This window comes from Myotis nattereri (genome assembly GCF_964212035.1).
Source record: "Myotis nattereri genome assembly, chromosome: 5".
Taxonomy (NCBI): domain Eukaryota; kingdom Metazoa; phylum Chordata; class Mammalia; order Chiroptera; family Vespertilionidae; genus Myotis; species Myotis nattereri.
Genome location: NC_138080.1, coordinates 100,336,188 through 100,342,522, shown reverse-complemented (window position 1 = coordinate 100,342,522; position 6,335 = coordinate 100,336,188). Strand labels below are relative to the sequence as shown.

At 46.9% G+C, this 6,335-nt stretch overlaps 1 pseudogene across 1 annotated transcript; it reads left to right on the top strand.

Moving 5' to 3' along the window:
- The first annotated feature begins 1,503 nt into the window (after nucleotides 1-1,503).
- On the top strand, nucleotides 1,504-2,810 carry LOC308518875 (nuclear prelamin A recognition factor-like; annotated as a pseudogene). The gene has a single exon. The product of its transcript is annotated as a nuclear prelamin A recognition factor-like (transcript).
- Nucleotides 2,811-6,335: the final 3,525 nt, after the last annotated feature.

Here is a 6,335-nt window from a genome sequence, read left to right as displayed (position 1 = left end):
AATATCTTGTCAAGCTTGAAAGTAATCATTGGAATGCTCAATCTAGGAAGATATCTGAGCGACGCAGATTATAGCAGCAATAACAATTTGAAATTGAGCAGCACTATTCCCAAAGAAAAACTTTCTACTCCCGAAGTTATTCATATTGGATGTTAGAGCGATATAATAATTATCTTTCTACTGAACTAAAACTTTTTTGTATTAGCATCCACCATGTGGCCTTCTGTCTTTTATAGTCATGCTGAGACACTGTTTTCATGCAAAGAAATACTTAAAAAATATGAAAACAGTTGTCTTGCTCAACCCAATTGCTGCATTAAACAAAATAATTCTCCAGCTGTAAACATTGCATTTTGGTCCTCATTCCTCACAAAAGGACCTTGGTGGCTGTCTTTTGCTTCTGCCATTTGTTAATGTTTTCCAAGCTGGCAGTCCCCACTGGAAACCGGGCTCCAGGTGTGGCCTGAACACTACAGAGGAAAGGAGGCTCAGACTAGCCCCATTCTTGCTCTGGGAACCTAATTCTAAGTAATACAAGGAAAATCTGCATTTGTTTTTCAGCTATGTCAGTTTGGTAACTCTTGATAATTGAGTTTTAAAATAAAACCTGTTTTTTTCACATGGTATTATTTACAGCGTATCTGATCAAAGGCAATGTTTCAAAGGTAAACACACCCTCACACACACTGACTTTAGTGACAGAAAGATCCATCCTTAACTCCCCTCTCTGCTTATCAGCTCCTTGACCCTAATGAGTTATTCAACTTCTTAAAACCTCACCTGTTTGTTTTTTTTTTTTTTTAAGGACAATGACTGGCTTCAAAACTTCAATTACTTAATTTAGGCAAAGTAACTACCACAATGTCAGTGCATGCAAAGAAATATTTCTAATTTTATGTGGAACAGCTAATCCTAACATATAAAAACCCAGGGTCCATAATGAATGAACGGATCACGGGTCCATCCCCCAGCCATCAGGCTCCATTGATCAGAGGATGGCTAACGGGGGAACCAGGGTCCTTCAGGCTCCAATGGATCTGTGGCAGCAGCAACATTTTGAGCGGGTGGGTGGAAGGCAGACTGCTTGGTCCCTCCCTGGGCCGCAGGCTCCCATTGATCAGGGGATGGTGAACAGGGAACCAGAGTGAGTGGCCCAGGGACTGGCGAGCAGCTGGAAGCCAGGCCTCTTGGTCTCTCCTCCTGGCCCTCAGACTCCAATCAATTGGTGGCAGAGGTGGGGTGGAACTGGGGACTGGCTTTCTTAATAGTCCTGTAGGTTCAATCTCCAGAGGACAGGCCAGGCACCAATGGACCAGCACCTCTGGCAAGATCTTGACAGCGCTGCCGGCCTCCTGGAACTCAGCCTCGGGCACTTCCCCTCCCTAGATGCTCCACAAGGAAGAAAGGATACCGCCAGCAGAGTCAGGGGTGACCAGTGGTGACTGACTGCTCTCTGTGCTTCCTCCAGGTCACTGGAGCCAGCCCCCGCCCACCCCACTCCAGATGAAGTGTGATCACTACACATGGAAGGAATGTAAATAATAAAAACCGATGATCAAGAGAATGCTACAGTCCGGAGTCTGGCTCAGGAGAACGGAGAGAAGGGAGAATTTCACAAGTTGGCTGATGCCAAGATATTTCTGAGTGACTGCCTGGCATGTGACAGTTGTGTGACCACTGAGGAAGGAGTCCAAGTTTCTCAACAGAAACACCAAGGACTTCTTCCATGTTCTGAACCTTAATAAGAAATGTGATACCTCACAGCACAAAGTGCTGGCAGTGTCTGTGCATCCTTAGTCTCTGCCTTATTTTGCTGCTAAATTCAGCCTCAGTGTCACTGATGCCTCCAGAAGGCTCTGTGGCTTTCTCAAAAGCCTTGGTGTGCCCTGTCTTTGACATGAAGATAGCTGCGGACTTCAGCATCCTGGAGAGTCAGAAGGAATTTGTGTGTCGGTACTGCCAGCACCGTGAGGAAGAGCCCTGTTACCCATGCTGACCTCCGCCTGCCCTGGCTGGGACCAATATGCAGAGCGTGTGCTGGGTCCCCCCATCACCCCCCACCTCTGCACGGCCAAGTCTCCCCAGCAGATCATGGGCTCTCTGGTGAAGGATTACTTCACCAGATGGCAGAACATGTCCCCAGACAAGATTTTCCACGTCATCGTGGCCTCGTGTTATGACAAGAAACTGGAGGCCCTTTGAGAATATGTTCCCACAGTTTTACATAGTTCCTGGGGCTGACTGCATGTTAACCTCGGGCGAAATTGTCCAGATAATGGAGCAAAGTGACCTCGCATGGAACACTCTGTGGACACTCCGCTGTGGACACTCTGTTTGGAGACATGAAGGAGAAGGAGGTGAGGCTCCACGAGGGATGAGGGTGTCAGCTCCGATGGGTACCTGGCCAAGGAGCTGTTCAATGAGGATATGGGAGTGCTCACCTACTGCACCCTGAGGAACAAAGACTTCCAGGAGGTCACCCTTGAAAGGGACGGAGAGGTTCTGCTAGGCTTTGAGGCTGCTTACGGCTTTCAGAACATCTAGACGTGGTCTGGAAGCTGCAGAGGAGCAAGTTCCCCTGCCACTTCATGGAGGTCCTGGCCTGCGTCAGGGATGCCTAAGCAGCAGGGGCCAGGCCCAGGCGGACGATGGGCATGCAGAAGGGCACCGCTGCGGCAGATGGAAGGCATCTACACTGCCATCTGGTGTGGCCCCCGGAGACCAGCGCCCACGTTCAAGAGTTGTACCATGAGTGGCTGGGGTGAGGGGACGACTCCCCCTGGGCCCAGGTGGCCCTGCACACCGCCTAGCAGGGCCCAAGGCAGCCTGCCAAGACATCAAGAGGAAAAGGTCCAGCAGAAGCCCGGCCTGCAGGCTGCCTGAAGAGGGGTGTCAGACACGTGAAGGAAAGGCTTAGCATCTCTGTCATCGCTTTGGTTTTCAGAAGTCCCTGCTCCCCATCTGTTGGCTCCCTCCCTCTTAGGGGTGTTGTCATCATCACATGGGTGTAACTGGAATATTGTATCTCAAGAGGATTGTCCCAATGTACGTATCCTTTTATCTGATGATGAAAAAATCCCAAAGAACAAGAATAGAGATAGACTACTGTCCTTTAGGCTTAAAAAAGCTCCGGAAGTGTCCTGCAAAGATCTGAGACTTGGTTCTGTCCACGCACCTCAGAGAGATTGGATGAGGAAATGGCCCAGCTTGGCCCTGACTTTACCCACTTATGTTACCCTTGAAGGCGTCTTTGCCACAACGTGAATAAACTGCCACCTTTTGGAATAGGGGCTCACACGAAAGTCTGCATTCCCAACTTTTCTTGAAACAGATCTATATTCTGCAGCTGTGGCCAACGTCCTGAGATCAGGTCCTGTCGACCAGGTCCTGTCGCTGGGAATCAGGGGGCACTGGAGTGGAACCTCCCACCCCCACCTGTGCCCTTTTACATTCAGAGATTGAGCTGAACTCACTTTGGAGGAGGCCTGGCAAGGGTGACAAGTGTCACAGATAGAAAGATGGAGAATGGAGAGGTGGACACCCTGCTTGGTCCCTCCCTGGGTGGGGTCAGGCAGATGAAGCCGGCCAGCCCACCCCACAATTGGGTGAGATAGCGTCCTCTGTGTACACTTCTCACCCCATGGGCCTGGCCATTCTCCTCAGCTCAGGGCAGCCCTCTGCGTTCCAAAACAGTGCACTCTGCCCTCACATACTGCTCGCCCTAAGTGAGAAGAAAGAGAGCAGTTGGCCCACAGACAACTACACAGAAAGATAGGGCTCATGGCTGGTGAGCACAGTGGCAGTGGTGGGAGCCTCTCCTGCCTCCATGGCAGTGATAAGGAGCAGCAAGCTGAGTATTAAGGAGCAGTGAGCAGGTGGGCGGTAAGGAGTAAGAGGTCCTGGATTGCGAGAGGGATTTCCAACTGTTGGCTTAGGCCCACTCCCCATGGGGAATGGGACTAAGCTGGCAGGCGAACATCCCCTGAGGGGTTCAGGACTGCAAGAGGGTGGAGACCAGGCTGAGGGATCCCCCTCCCCAGTGCATGAATTTCATGCACCGGGCCTCTAGTCCTATATAATAAAAGCCCAGCAACTAAACGTTGGAATGACCGGAATGACCAGAATGACTGGTCGACCAGTCTCTATGATGCACACTAACTACCAGGGGGCAGCCACTCAACGCAGGAGGATTGGGATAAGCAGTGCTCCCACAGTAGGAGCAGCCTCTCAGAAGGCCAGCCTACAGCCACTCGGCTGACCAGGATGAGTGGTGCTTCCACAGAAGACCTATCCCCACAGGCCACGCTCACCACCAGTGCATGAATCCCGTGCACAGGGCCTCTAATTATTATTATAATTCTTTCTTGACCCAAATTAAACATTTCTTTTCATTAAAATATGATCTGCTAGAGAATGGTTATAGTTTTAAATGGCGTCATGAGTCATCCTTGGTGTTTATTGTCTCCTCATTGTCATCTATTCACAAACACACACACTTTTTTTTTTTTTTTTGCAAACAGCCATGTGAACACTTACATACATAGTTAAAGGGGCTCAGAGATTTGTGGCATACCAAAAGGACCATTCTAAGTTTATGATTACTGAACTATCATTAATTCATCTAATGCCATGCCAAACTGCTGCCCAGACTAAGTGCCATTTTGGATATAAAGAACATCTCTTTACTTGTTTATGAAGGAAACAATACAAATTAGGTGAAACTATGATCACAAATTTGGTCTGAAGAAATGACTAGATTTATATCTCTGGTCTGCCTGGTACTTTTGTCCCTGTAATATCAAGCAGATGCTTAACTTCAGATTTAATTATGCTGTAAAATGTAAATAATATCTCTACCTCAGAGTTTTCATAAGGATTTAAAAAGAAAATCCTGCAAAGTGCTTAGCACAGTGCCCACCACATATGAAGCTCTCAAAATATCTGTCAGTTCTTTTAACTCCATCAGTTTCTCCAGTATCATTTAATTCACCAGGATTTTTTTTTAAATATATTTTATTGATTTTTTACAGAGAGGAAGGGAGAGAGATAGAGAGTCAGAAACATCGATGAGAGAGAAACATCGATCAGCTGCCTCCTGCACATCCCCCACTGGGGATGTGCCCGCAACCCAGGTACATGCCCTTGACCGGAATCGAACCTGGGACCTTCCAGTTTGCAGGCCAATGCTCTATCCACTGAGCCAAACCGGTTTCGGCAGGATTTTTTTTTTTTTTATCTTCTCAAAATAAAAGTGTTTTGACCCTCAGAAATACAGCATGCAAAGTAATAATTGGTTTTGGGGGGGAGAGTTGGCAAACAAATAATTTTGATGTGTCAGTGTTTACCGTGAAAAGACACTAACAGTTTATGTTTTATTTCTTTCTTGATTAAATATGTGATTATCACGTGGTCACAAAAGAAGTAGAACCACACCTTTTTTTAAAAATATATTTTATTGATTTTTTTACAGAGAACAAGGGAGAGGCATAGAGAGTTAGAAACATTGATGAGAGAGAAATATCGATCAGCTGCCTCCTGCACACCACCCACTGGGGATGTGCCCGCCACCTGGGTACATGCCCTTGACCGGAATCGAACCTGGGACCCCTCAGTCCGCAGGCCAAAGCTCTATCCACTGAGCAAAACTGGCCAGGGCGAACCACATCTTTCTGTAAAAAATCTGGATCTGTGTTCACTCCATTTCCTATTTTAAACAATATTTAGGAAGGAAGTGGCATTTCTTGTGAATTAATCCCACAGTCCTCCACTTTATACATACATAAAGACATCTGTAAATTGAGAGCACTTTATTTTTTGGACAATCACATTAGCCCTGAAAGAGGTCTGACTCCTTCAGTCTCAGAGGAATGGGGATTCAACAGGCTCCATGTGGAAGAGGGAAGACGCCACTGCTTCTCCTCCCTGGCAAACTATTGTAGAGTCAATAGTCTTAAAAGGAGCTGGGTCTTACTGGCTCCTGTCAGAAAAGCATTTGCAAGAAGATGGCATGTGGTACAAACTCAGAGTCAGCTTCAATTGGAAAACGTGGCGATGGAATTGCATTGAGATGCTTAGCAATCTCAAAAACCAGAACTGTGGATTGTGGAGCCTCCTTTCTCAGTAGTTCATGCTGAATGCAACTAATAAAATGAGCCCACAGGGAGCAAACACATCACCTACTTCCAGAGAGAAATAAAAACTGATTCAGCTGTCATAAAATTCTTATCAGACATGTAGACTATAATTAACATGATAGATATATATGTAAGAATTGTTATAAAAGGTGTGATTACACTGTGGATGAGTTATGTTGCTTAGCTAGTTGTGAAAAAATC